We start from the raw sequence: 14,424 nt of genomic DNA, 5'->3' as shown, positions 1-14,424 counted from the left end.
TGGTCATGAGCTACCAGATGTGGGTAGTGGGAACTGAGCTTAGGTTCTCTGCAAGAGTAGCAAATAATCTTAAGCACTGGGTCATCTGTGCAAGGCCTGTACTTCGTCTCACAGGAGGAACACCCAAAGGATATCCAGCCATTAGAGATACCTGTACATCTATGATCATAGCTGCACTCTTGGCGACAACAAGGAAATGAACTGGCCTCACTGTCCAACAACAGATGAAAGAAAAAGATCATGAACAATAGTGCATACACGAAATGGGATTTTATTCAAGGGAAAATACAATCATAATATTTACTGGTGAATTGAGAAAACTGGAAATTGAAATAATCCAGACTCAAAAAGACAAATACTACATCTTTTCTCTCATGTATGAAACATAGACTTAAAATTATTTGTGTGTATGTGAATATGTGTAGGTGTTGTGTGTATATATGTGTGTACGTGATTTTGTGTGTGGTGTGTGTATGTGTATTGCACATGCATGTGTGTGTGTGTGTGTGTGGTGTGTGAAAGAGAGAGATGGAGGGAGGGAGGGAGGAAGGAGGGAGAAAGGGGGGGGGAGAGGGAGAGAAGGAGGGAGAAAGAGAAAGAAGGAGGGAGAAACTAGAAAGGGAACCATCAAAATGGAGTAAGAGATATTAAAGGAGGGAGCGAAAGAGGAATCTTGCACACATGAGACATGAAACAGAAAGGGCGATTGTTTGAGAGCAGCATGAATCACAGAGGATAGTCATGTGGGAGAGGCAAACTGGACACATGTACACACAAGTACAGTGACACACATGTGTGAAAATGCCACAGTGAGGCTGGCAGACTGCCTCAGTGCGTGAGTGCACATGCACAAGGTGAGAACCAGAGCTTGATCCCTGGAGTCCACAGAAAGGTGGAAAGAGAGAACCAACTCCACAAAGTTGTCCTCTGACCACAGACGCACACACATGCACACACACAGCAATATACATGTATCCCTCCCTTATCATGCTCACATATGTGCACATACATATATGCACACACACACACATGGCAATACACACGTGTCCCTTCCCATCACACAGACATGCACAGACACATACCACACTAATAACCTAAAAAGGAAAAAGAAAACACCTCAATGAAGCCAATTACTTTCAATATTAGCTTTTAAAAGCTAACTTTAAAAATGGTAACTATGTGAGCAAAGGGAATATAAAAATTGCCCGACATAATCATTCATTCCCATGGTATATGAGTATTATCCTGTAAACATGGGAAGTTGTTTAGCATTTAAAAATAAAAACTTAAACTAAAAATTAAAATTATAGTTTGAAATCCCCTAAAAAGAAATATCACCGGCCAAGTCAAGTCATCATGGTTTAGAGAAGACCGGGGTTCCAAGGCTGTGGCAGGGAAATAAGACTTGCGCGTCTCTCTCACCTCCCGGCTGGCAGCCTCTCTTGTTGATGTTGGCATCCCATGCTTATTTGCTAGCAAATTAATCTGGGCAGTGATCCCTACCGTGAATCTCTGAATGGCTCACGGGTGCCGGTTTTATTACCAAGCCTTTTCTCTGCCGCCTGCAGCCTCCTTTGTGAGGGGCCAGAGCTGGCAGAGGTGCTGCCTCGCCTGCACAAGGCCAGTGGCCCAGAACAAGCATCTCAAGTGAGCTCCAGCCCCCAAGGCTCTCCTTTTGTCCTCAACTTCCTTTAGAAACTACGGTTTGGCTCACGCTGACAATTGTCAGTGCAGCTGAGCATGGATACAGAGAGGAATCTCATCCTTGGAACCTGATGCCTCTTTTCGGAGGGTCTCTGGCTTTCTCGTGACCTGCCTCTCATGCCTCTGATTCCAATCTCCTCAGAGAGTGCCCTTGGCTCTCTGACACCTCTTTTCTCAGTGGGATAGCTCATTGCCCTCCAATCCCATGCTTCTTCAGCTGTGCGTCCCTGTCCCCAGGGCTTTGACTAAACCACCCATCCCAGGGAAACTTCCAGGCGAATGTCACAGCTGAGGATATTGGGAGAGCACTACAGAAACTTTCATAGACTGTCAGGCCCCTAGATATGTGACACCCTAGCAGCCAAGGCATTTGGGTGCAAACAGGCCACAAGGAAATGGATTAGGGGTAAGGCTATAGATTCATGTTGTTTGGGCAATGTTTTCAGGTAGATTTAAACAAATATCTATTCATCCCAAAATGAAAGAAATGTCCCACCCACGTCTAGCATGGCAAAGGTATAATTTTATTATGGTTACTACAGAAGCACATGTGGCTCCAAGAAAGCTGCATCATCAAAAGCTCACTCCAGCATAGATGACGAGTCTCAAAAGTGTGTCTCTCAGGAACTCCTTGCCTAACTTCCAGGCAGCTCCAACATGAAACTTCTCTCTCCAGCAACTGTTATATATCCCCCTTGGGAAAGGGAATGTGATGAGCTTCTAGAGCATCCTAAGTTTCAGGAACTTCCTGGGTGTTATATGTTTCCTGGGTCTTAGGAATATCTTTCCTCCCTAGGAGGGAAGGTTTCTATTCTTAGGAAACAGCTACAACAGTAGCTAAGGCCTCCCTTGTACATTTCCCTGCAACCATTTTACTAGAAGTTGAAGTAAAGTGGTCTGGGCCACTATAAGTGTCAGCTTGCTTGTGAGTGGTATAGCACTTCAGCGATTTCTACTTGAAAATTAAAATAAGGAATTATTGTGAACTGTGTACATAGACAATCAGAATGATCAAAGTCTGGAAAAGTTCATTTAAATCAAATATTTACAGACAGTTAACGTTGAGATGAAGTTTAGACTTTCAAGAAAAAAATTGAAGGACTTTGAAATGGGCAGCTAGGTGACTGGATGTTCTACCCAGGGACCCTGTCTGCAGGGGTAAGTGGGGACCCTGCCCAGGTTGCCTGTCTGCAGGGATCTGCTTTTTTTTTTTTTTTTTTTTTTTTTTTGCCTTAACACTCCAAAAGAAAACTGACTTTAAAGCAGTCTTATCCTCCAAACAGTTAAATACTTTGTTTTCTGGAGATGTGCCCTTGACTCTTGTCCTGGAAATTGGAGGACATCTTGCTTTTATTTATAACTAATTAATTAAACAAATGAATTATTTACTTATTTTGAGGCAGGGCCTCATTATATAGACCATAGTGGCCTAGAATTGTTTTGCATAGAGCAGGGTAGCCTTGAACTCACAAAAATTTCTTTGTGCCTGACTCCAAAGTTCTGATTTTCTGTGTGTAGGGGCCTGTGTATGGAATTCTTTGATCTGATTGACACATCTTAAATAGTTCCCTCATTAAGTTATAATTTAAATCATAACTGTAATCTGTCTCTCTCTGTGTGTCTGTCTGTACCTCTGTCTCTTTTGTCTCTCTCTATGTCTCTTTCTGTGTGTCTCTCTGTATGTGTCTGTGTATGTCCATATGTGTCTCTGTGCGTCTCTCTCTATGTGTCTCTCTCTCTGTCTCTCTGTTTCTCTCCATGTCTCTCTTATGTCTCTCTGTCTCTCTCTGTCTCTCTCTGTCTCTCTTTCTCTCTCTCCCCCTGTGTGTGTGTGTGTGTGTGTGTGTGTGTGTGTGTGTGTGTGTGTGTGTGTGTCCTGTGTATGCATAGGTTCCTGCAGAGGCCAGTGTGAGCTCCCTGACGAGGTTGCTGGAAACTGAACTCCTGTCCTGTGCACGAGCAGTAAACACTCCTAACCACTGAGCCATCTCACTGGTCCTTCTTTTGTTTTGCTTTTCCAGACGCTGTCTCCTGCCAGCACAAGGGTCTGACTCTGCTGGGATTGAAGTTCCGGTCTTCTGGGGCTAGGGTGGGCTTGATTGTTGTAACCCATGCAGAGGTTTGGTTACTGAAGAAGCGTGTCCTGATAAAAGCCAAGGCCTTCTGTGGACTCCTGAGCTAGCAAAGTCTCTACACACATGTTCAGCTTTATCTGGAGTGAGAAATCGTGGAGTTTTGTGTTTATTTCCTGCGTGCTTATCTTTGTTTGGCTTTTTAAAAAATCAGATTAAAGAGTCCCCCATCTGTTTTCTGTTTGCTTCCAGTTTTTGTAAACAGAGAGTGCTGAATCCTGCTGCCTGCTCAGTGTTTTTTAAGATAGGTTCTTTAGTTTCTTAGTTGAGCTAAGAACTCCTGCCAATCTCCTTCCAGCTTAAAACGAGTCCTTATTTAGCATTTTCAATCACCAGTGATTTGTTTTGACCTTTTATTTCTTCTTGAGTTAATGTTTCAAAGTTACAATTGCTGCGAAGCTGTCCGGGCTAATATTTGAGCCTGTGGGTGTCATGTCGGCCTGTGATCCGAAGCATCTACCACATCCTGCACTGAGTATGTCCTTATTTCTCCTGGTTTTCTCTTCTCCTCATTTTTTCCAGAACGATCTCACCAAGGGCTTGCACATTCTATCAATCCTGACCAATGCTAGCTCTGACCTTGCACGTGGTCAGTTTTCTCCACAGATTTGACTTGATTTGATCCTCCCTGTCTTGCCTGTGGCATAGAATCCTAGAGTCCTGTGCTGCGTCAAATCTAGTCTTCTCAAACTTCACCATGCAACCCCCTAGACGTGGTCAATGTCGATGGTCACCCAGAAAAGAACTCTTTTTATTATGCTTAGTGTTAAAGTACAGTTTGGTGAAAATTACACAATCACCAAGTGATGGCCCAAGCAGGGCATAGATTACCCTGGAAATGTCAGATCTGACAAGATAAATAATAAAAGCAGGGAGGCATGACTTGAGACTGTGAACGCATTGTTAAGCTGAATCGTAAAAATGCCCGTTTTCTGACCTCATTTATTCGCTATTCATCTTACAAGTAATTCTGTAGTATTTTCAGGGTAGCAGAGGTCCGTGGTGGGCAAGTCCAGCCGTCTCTGCCCTCCTCAACTTTGTACTGCCGTAAAGGGAAGAAATGATAAATAGGAAAATAAAAATGCGGGACACGGTTTCTGATGGAATAAGGTGCGTAAAGAAAATGCATAGAGGGGCCAGAGGTTAGTGGGTCAGCCATTTCAGACTCTTCTTCACGTTTATAGACATCCGGTAGGGGACCGGCTGTAGTGATTTGAATGAGATGCTGTCCATACGTCCCAGACACTTGAGTACTTGGTCCACAGTTGATAGCTGTGGGAAGGATGAAGAGGCACGTCAGTGGGAACGGGCTTTGAGGTTTCAAAAGACTTGCTCCGTTCCCGGTGTGCCCTTCTGCCTCTGCTTGAGAGGCTGTGAATGCTCAGCTTCCGTACCAGTGCAGTGCCTGCCTGCTGCCACGCTGCCTACATGGTAGTGATGGCTCCTGACCCTCTGGACAATCAGCCCCCAATAAACCCTCTACCAGACGCCTGGATTGTGTGGTGTCTTATCACAGCAGCAGAAAGGTAACTAAGACACCTACTTTCGTGTTTTCTGAGGTTTTAAGGTAATATAGCGTTTTGTCTTTAAATTACGAAGCATAGTGGAGACATAAAAGGCAATTGGAATAAAGTAAAATCTCTGTGCATGCTGGTTTTAAGACAGGAAGACAGATGGATAGCTTTGCTGAAGGTTGAGTGGCTCTGTTGCTTTACAAAACATGATGGAGTTTTTCTGGAATCCCTGAGGATCTGGTGAGTTAAAAGGTAGACAATAGAAAGGACTGTTGATAAGAGTCTGTTGATGTTGCCACTCACCAGGGCTTACTAGGCTCTTACCTTTTTCTTCCTGTTCTATCATACGTCTTTGGAGGTACTCTTGTTGTCTCTCCAGCCATGTAGCCATGAGAAGGCTGCCACGATCCCCGTTGTAATAGTTAGCTCTCACTGTCAAGTCAACATAACTTAGAATCAGCTGGGAAGAGAGTCTCAATGGGTGATTGCGTACAGTGGGCTGGTCTTTGAGGGACTGTCTTAGTCAAGTTAACTCACGTGCCAAGACCCAGACCACTGTGGTTGGCAGCATATTCCAGGCAGGGAATCCTGAACTCTACAAGAGCAGAGAAAGTGAGCTCAATGAAGCAAGGGGGCGAGCACGCATGTGTTCATTTCTCCCTGCTCTTGACTGGGGAAGGGATGTGACTGTGCCAAGTTCCTGCCTTGATTTCCCTACGGTGATGGAGTGTATCCTGGATTTGTAAAGTGAAATAAACCTCTTTATCCCATAAGTTGTTTTTTGCCAGAGTATTTATCACAGCAACGGAAAGGAATCTATACTAGTCATTCTTTAGACTAGGATGTAGAAATTCAGACAAGTCAAGCTTGCTACAGGTATGGAGAGGGGCTGACTGGGCTCTGTCGAGTCAGAAGTCTGACATCAGAAGTTGAATATGTAATATAATTCTCTGGGACCTCCCCATCCTCTCAATTCAGATTTAGTTTTAGAGTAGGTTCTTTTATTGTCTGACAAGCAAGAGGAGACCCTTAATAAGGTTTCCAAAGACAAATGAATGTACCCTGTTGCGAGCACCATAGACCGAGTGATATTTGATTGCTTGCTTTGCATCTCCCTCCAGTGCTGAGTAAAAGCTGCAATGGTCTCAGGTCACACTAGTCTGAAGATACCATTGCCCAGATGCTCCCAGGAAATGCCTCCTTTCTTATTCCCAAATTCTTCTTTACTCTCTTGAATTTTTTTCCAAGAAGATATTTCCCAGAAGTTGTAGAGGCAGAAGGGTGATGCCGGTACTCATATAATATTATAAAAAAGTATCCTCTGCTTTGAACTTAAATGTATCCTCCTGCTTTGAACTTTTGACAGTTTGTTTTGATTTGTTGGTTACATTTTCTCTTTTTCACTGGGTTAGTAAGCCAGATCTTCATTGACAAAGCACGGTTGCAAATGGGAGGCAGGGTTGGTCAGAGGCTAGAGAAGTAAGATCTTCTAAAATAGTGGGAATGGTTCAAGAAGTTATTCACTCCCTTGTGAGTTACTCTCCAGGGTGACTTACCTATGCAACAAGCCTTTGTCGTGTTGGCTGCCAAAAGCCAGTCATCACAGTCATCTGTGAACTCTGTTTTACCTGGAAGCAGGAGGTCCCACTTGACACCTTCATTGAATATAAAACCAGGAGACTCAAGAGACATGTTTCCTGGGATCATACATTTTTATTAGTTTTACTAAGTCTTAGCCACAATATTGAGATCGAAGCACAAGAGAAATTCATTCTCTGAAGCACCTAAAGAAGAAAAGGACTAAAAACAAAAGGGGGTATCCTTCTTGGGCTTACTATTGCTGTTCTGAGATACCACGACCAAAACTAAGTTAGGAAGAAAGGGTTTGTTGGGCTTGTGCTTCCAAATCCACCATCCATCACCGAAGGAAGTCAGGGTAAAAGCTCAAACAGAGAAGAGACTTGGAGGTGGAATCTGATGCAGAGGTCATGGAGGAGTACTGTTTGCTAGCTTTCTCCCAATGGCTTGTTCGGTCTGCTTTCTTAAAGAACACAGGACCACCAGCCTAGAAATGATACCACTCACAACTGGCTGGGCCCTCCCACGTGAGTAAGAAAATACCCTACAGGCTTGCCTACACTCTGATCTTATGGAGGCATTTTCTTAATTGAGGTTCCCCCCCCCTCAGCTGACTTTAACTTGTGTCAAGTTCTCATGAAACTAGAAAGCACAGTAATGGACCCCTTGTCAACATAAATACATCACTTTCCAATTAGAGTATTTACTTTCTCATTTATCCCCAGGAGGGCATGTTAATATGAGCATCACAACATAAAATATAAATAACTTTAAAAGTCCAGTCTTTGCAAATTTAAACACATCATGAGTCTCTTTAAAAAAAAAATCCAGAATCTTAGTAGTTCAAAGTCTCTCAACTGTGGACTTCTGCTAACTAAAAATTAGGTTAAATACTTTTTACTTCAAGAAGGAAGAACCAAGACACAGCCATAGCCTGAAGAAAGCAAAACCAAACTCCAACTGTGTAAATCACTACGCTGTCTGGGATCCGTGGACAATCTTCTGGGTTCCTTCAAAGGCTCTGTGTCACTTCTCCAGCTCCATCCTCTGCAGCACATAGGGTTTGTCTCCTAAGCTGGTGCTGGCTCCACTCCACAGTTGCTGCTCTTCTTGGTGGTCATTCTATGGTGCTGGCATCTCCAGAATGCCAAGGTCTCCTGCTTCGAGAGATGTATTTTCATCCTTAGCTTCTCTTTGGTTCTCTTCTTGGTGCTAAGACTCAACTTCTCAGTATGACCCCTTTAATCCTAGGACTTTAACTACTACTGAGGCTGCACCTCCACCAATGGCCCTCTGGCCTCTCACACTGCCACGCCTCAGCTGCACTCCATGACCCCTTCATGGCTTCAAAACCAGCACTATCCGGTGAGTTACACACGACCAAGTTCACCCTTAGTCACCTCCAGACCACAACTTCTGTTCTGACCCTGAGAAAACACTTCCCATAGAAGACGCCACCTCAGTGCTTAAGAGATCTTCTTTAATCACCGTTAATTGCTTGGCTCCAGCTGACCAGCCTCGAGCGTCTCAGCAAAGCAAAGGTTTTACTTCAATAGTTCTGGTATCTTGTTAAACACAGCTGATTCTTCAGCCCCAGCTGATCGGAACAACAGAATTTTAATCCAAAAATAGCAAATGGTCCCAATAAAATCTGTAATATTCCCTCTGAACCCTCACAAGCCAGGCCTCCATCTTCTGCACTGCTCTCAACATTCTTATCCTCCAAGCTCCCACAGAACAGCTCACTGAGATCTCAACACTCAATGGCTTTACTAGGCCAAAGTTCCAAAGTCCTTCCACAATCCTCCCCAGAACATGCTCACGTCCACCATAGAAATAGCCCCACAATCCTAGTACAATTTCTTTCCTAATTAGGGTTATTTTTGCTCTGATGAAATACCATCACCAAAATCAAGTTAGGGAGTATGCTGGAGAGTTTCATTTTAACTATGTCAACTTGACAGAAGCTAGTCATAGGAAAGGATTAGGGGTGGGACTCAATTAAAAAATGTCTCTATAAGATCAGATAAGCCAGATAGACAGAGGGGGACCCAGCCCATTGTGAGTAGTGCCATCCTGGGCTGGTGGTCTGGGTTCTAAAGCAGGCTGAGCAAGCCAGAGGAAGTGAGCCAGTATGTAGCACCCCTTCGTGGACTCTGCTTCAGCTCCTGCCTCCAGGTTCCTGCCTTGCTTGAGTTTCTATCCTGATCCCCTTCAGTAATGTAATATGGATATGGAATCATACACTAAACAAACCCCTTCCTCCCCAAGTTGCTTTGGTCATGGTGTTTTATCATGACAGTGGTGACCCTTACTAAGACGGGGAGAAAGGAGTTTATTTGGCATACACTTCCACACTAGGCTGAAATAGGTCAGGATAGAAACTCAGTCAGGGAAGGTACATGTAGGCAGGACTTGATGCACAGTCCTTGGAACAGTGCTGCTTACTGACTTGCTCTTCATGGCTTGCTCAGCCCGCTTTGTTATACAGCTCAGGACCACCTGCTTAGGGATGGTACAGCCCACAGTAAACTGGGTTCAGCCATGTCGGTCATTAAGAAATTCAGTACAGACCAGTCTGGTAGGCACCTTTTCTAAACTGAGGTCTTTGTTCCAGATAACTCAAGCTTGTGCCAAGTTGAAAAAAGAACAAGAACATGACCAGACCAGTCTCTCAAGAAAATGCGATACACTCAATAAACGGGGGTGTGAATGCACGAATGAATGGTTGGACACATGAACAGACATGTTTCTGATGCACGAATGAATGGTTGGACACATGAACAGACATGTTTCTGAAGGATAAATGGAATAAAAATGAATGGACGGCCTACTGGTTCAGAATGAATGATATAAACACCACTGTTTTTGCAAGCTCACACACTCCCCAGATTCTGAATTTATTTTCTTTTTAAGAAGCCATTGAGGCAGGAAGTTAGCATCCATGCTTGTGAGTCATAGAAGAGACCTAACCATTAAAAGACTATTCTCCAGAATAGAGTTTGTTTCCTATGAACCCTCCATGCCTAACAGGACAATATCTGATCACGATTGGAAGCAAGAGATGATCTAGTGACATGCTTGCACATCAAGGGAAGTTTATCTCATGCCTTTGGGACAGCATGAACCACTCAAGGGAGACACATAGGGACTTTATCTCATACAAACGATCATTACAGAGAGGACTGGGAGATGGTTCATGCGAAGTAAAAGTAACAGGGCATGCTCAGGGAACACCTCTCCCCTCCCTTACAATTTAAAGCTCCTGGATCTGAAATGAGCGGACTCAAGTGCCACCTGCTTACTTGGTTCCATTCCTGCTGTTGGGTGAATGTCTTACTTTCCCTTTTAACAAATCTTTGTTTTTACTTTTGGTGCTGCATTTCCACATTTTGTTCAGTTCTTCATTTGCAACAAGAAGAACATGGACATACAGTAACATCATCATGAGTACATTAAGAGAGGGTGAAATTTGTTCTAGCACCAAGACATTCAATATGCAAAACAATAAAGCAAGCCAGATCACGTACACTGAAGGAGAAAAATGGAAGTAAAGTGAATACTTTATGGTGTGTAGTCTCTGATGCTGTAGGTGTCTTGGGAATGATGGGATCTCTCTTCTGATTCAAAAACAAAGCCAGTTCTCTTGTCCTAGGGGAAGAAGAAGAGAAAGAAAAAGGAGAAGGAGGAGGAGAAAGGAAGAGGAGAAGAGAAAGAGGAAGAAGAATAGGAGGAGAAAGGAAGAGGAGAAGGAGGAGGAGGAGAAAGGAAGATGAGAAGAGGAAGAGGAAGAAGAGAAAGAGGAAGAAGAAAAGGGAGAAGGAAGAGAAGGAGAGGAAGGAGAGAAGAAGAGAAGAAGAAGAAGAGGAAGAAGAAGAAGGAGGAGGAGGAGGAGGAGGAGGAGGAGGAGGAGGAGGAGGAGAAGGAGAAGAAACCAAGAGTTGTTTAGAATCATAGTAAAAAGACTATAAACAATGTCAATGTTGGAATTGAGCTGACCCAGCAGGAAAGTTTAGGACTTTGGGTCAGTCCTCAATGACACCGAACCATCCAGCCCCAGATTTGTGTGTTAAACTGGCTAGACAGCTGTGCCCACGTATTTCATGAAACATTCTCACCTAGCTGCGGCCTTAATGATATCTTTCCAACAACCCACAATCAGCTGACTTTGAATATTAGAGATTATCTCTGGCAACACGATAGTGGGGGTGGGGATGGAGCTCCAGTCTGAGAAACAAAATCTGCAGCTCCTTGCAGAGGTAGAAAGTGTTGTTCAAGGCAGGCATGTAAGTTACAGCCTAACTGTCCAGCTTGTCAGCCTCTGTACTGCTGCAGGACTTGCTAAAGTCCACACCCAGAGGAGTCAGTCCACAAAGCAAGTGTCTGCATGTGTTACAATGAGAAGAATCTCTCTATCGCTTATATCTACAGGTTTATGTCTCTCATCTCTCCACCATCTTGGTTGTCAATCATATGCTCATGTGTCAATCAATGTTTGTCTATGTTACTTACATACAATACGTTCATCACAGCTGCCATTTTTCTATCTGTCCATACATGATGAGTCTTTTTTTCTTGAGACTTCTGGCTGATCTGATTCTGGGGCTTATTTCAATATGGAAGTGTTTCCCGCAGGTGTAGGATCCCAATGTGAGCTATGTCTTGCTGTGACTTGATGTCTACTGTGACTGAATTGTATGCATATTTTCGGGGCACTGAGGGAGATTTTGAGATGATCTGCTGGGTTCTGAAATGAGGCTGAGCAAGTACAAGGGTTGGAAATGAGCCTGTGTGAGGCTTCCCCCAGGGTGGCTCTCGGTTGTGTAATGAACGTAGCTTCTGGCAGACAGACAGATGTGACGACCTGCCTGGGTTCTTGGACAGATTCTGTCTGTGGAGAATGAGGAGACGCGTCCTCCCTTCTAGCTGCTTTGGCTCTTCTCCGTCCATGCTGTAATTAAGCTTTCCAATATGTGGGACTGCAACACTTGAATGATTTTCTAAAGGGTAGGCAAAGAAACACAAAGCAGTTCGATTTCAATTAAAATGAAGTTCATTACAAAAATGCATAAATGGTGGTGCTGATAATTAACAACTCAAAGCTACAAAAACTGGTAATGTCTGCTTAGGAAATAAAGCACCGATTCACCCCATACTTAATTCAAATTTTAATTTATTTCTGATTTCTGTAACCAACGTGCAGAGGATCTGGTTGGGGATGAGGACACGTCGAGCCTCCCTGGGGTTTTTCTCCTGTTTTTCCTTTCTGCTGCTACTTTCTTGTTCTGACAAAATAAGGGGGTTCTTCAGGCTCACACGCAAGGCAACTGAGCTCCTGGCAGAGAAAGCGGCACTCCTCCTCTGTCCCATGAGTAAATATCGCTTCCACAGTGCTCAAATGCCAATTAGCTCTCTATGTTCTCTCTCAATACTCCCCACCCAGCAGGAGAAATATGAAAAAAAAATCACCATAGTCTCCAGATAAGCATGTCAGCCAGCAGAGTGCTTCTTGCCTAGCATGTATGAAACTGTGTTTCATCCCCGAGACCTCAGAAAGACAAGGCAGTCATTGCATGCCTGCAGTCCCAGAACTTGGGAGGTGGACATAGGAAGGTCAGCCATTCAAAATCATCTTTGGCTACATTGAGCATTGGAAGCCAGTCGGGGCTATGAGAGACTCTCTATATAAAACAAATAGAAAGCTATAAAACAGATCTTAGGGCTACAATCATTCTGGTGAAACCAAAGAGCAAGTTGTAACGTTTATTTGGCTTATGTATCCACATCAGGTATATATAACATAGCCATATCCTCCTGTCCAGCACTGGAGGAGTCAGGACAGGAACTCAGGGCTGGAACAGAGGCAGAAGCTGATGCAGAAGCCATAGAGGGATGCTGCTCATGGCTTGCTCCTCGTGGCTTGCTCAGCCTGATTTCCTATAGAACCCAGGACCACCAACCAAGGACGGCACCGCCCACCATGGGCTGGGTTCTCCCCCATGAATTGCTAATTGAGAATATGCCTTACAGCTGGATTGATTCGTGGAGGCATTTTTACAGTTGAGGTTCTCACCTCTCAGATGACTGACTCCAGGTTCACATAAAACTAGCCAGGGACAATGGATCCCTTGTCAACCTGACACACAAACACATCACTGTTGGGCCATCACTTTTCATTTCTTGTTCATCCCCAAGATCACACATTAACATCAACGTCACAATAGGAAATATTTTACAAGCTTAAAAAAGTCCCAGGGTCTTTACAGATTCTAACACCTTAATACTGAGTCGCTTGTAAAATCCAAAATCTCTTTTAAACCCCGAATCTCTTTAAAAATTAGCTTCTCAATTGTGCGATTCTGTAAAACAAAAAATTATCTAAATACTTCCTTATTTCAAGAGGGAAGGAACAAGGGTACACTCACAATCTCAACAAAGCCAAAAACAAACTCCAAGATTTAAATAACTCAATGTCCAATGCTCCGCCCTCTGCAGCTCCGCCCTCTGCAGCTCCGCCCTCTGCAGCCCTGCCCTTCATAGCACACACAGCTTGTCTTCCAGACTCCAGCTGGCTCTATTCTACCTCCGCCCAGCTCTTGGTGCTTTCCCCATGGTATTGGCATCTCCAAAACTTCTGGGGTTCCTTGCTGCAACTGGACTGCACTTTCACCAATAGATTCTCCTGGGCTCTCTTCAGGGACCACAGCCCCAGCGCACAGTGCAAACCCTCAGCTGCTCTCCACGCCAGCACCACCCGGGTGACTCTTGCACTGCCAAATTCAGCTACTAGCCCGAGGTAGGACTTCAGCCACCTCCGGAACACAGCTCCTGTGTGCTGACCCCTGAGGAAACACTTCCCAGAAGACGTCACCTGATTAATGCTGGTTTCTTCTTAATCAAAGCTGGTTCTTCAGCTCCAGCTACCCAGCATCCATTGTCTAAGCAAAGCAAGGGTTTTACTTTAGTGTTCATGGTCTCTTGTTAATTACAGCCAATTCTTCCGCAGCAGCTGCTCAGGCAACACAGATTCTTCCCACAAAAGCCCAGAGGAGTCTTCGCTTCCCTCTGAACCCTCACAGGCCAGGCCTCCATCTTCTGCACTGCTCTCAACATTCTTATCCTCCAGGCTCCCACAGAACAGCTCACTGAGCTCTCAACGCTCAACGGCTTTTCTAGTCCAAAGTTCCAAAGTCCTTCTACAATCCTCCCAAAGCAGCATGGTCAGGTCTGTCACAGTAATCCCGGGTACCAACTTATCCTAGTTTGGGTCACTATTGCTATGATGAAACACCATGATAAAAATCAAGTTGGAGAGGAAAGGGTTTATCTGGCTTACACCTCTAAACTATGGTCCATCACTGAAGGAAGTCATGGCAAGAAATCAAGCAGGGCAGGAACCTGGAGGCAGGAGCTGATGCGGAGGCCATGGAGAAATACAGCTTGCTGGCTTGTTCCTTATGTCTTCTTGTTCAGTCTGCTTTCTTATAGAACCCAGG

At 44.3% G+C, this 14,424-nt stretch overlaps 1 long non-coding RNA gene across 1 annotated transcript; it reads right to left on the bottom strand.

Moving 5' to 3' along the window:
* Positions 1 to 9,266: 9,266 nt before the first annotated feature.
* On the bottom strand, positions 9,267 to 14,029 carry LOC120095565 (uncharacterized). Its single transcript, XR_005491112.2, has 3 exons — positions 13,800 to 14,029; positions 11,441 to 11,928; positions 9,267 to 10,579 (listed from the first exon to the last, which is right to left on the bottom strand). It is a non-coding gene; the product is annotated as an uncharacterized LOC120095565 (long non-coding RNA).
* Positions 14,030 to 14,424: the final 395 nt, after the last annotated feature.

Source organism: Rattus norvegicus, chromosome 11, assembly GCF_036323735.1.
Source record: "Rattus norvegicus strain BN/NHsdMcwi chromosome 11, GRCr8, whole genome shotgun sequence".
Taxonomy (NCBI): domain Eukaryota; kingdom Metazoa; phylum Chordata; class Mammalia; order Rodentia; family Muridae; genus Rattus; species Rattus norvegicus.
Note: the sequence above shows the minus strand (reverse complement) of the source record. Positions and strands in the feature narration are given on the sequence as shown.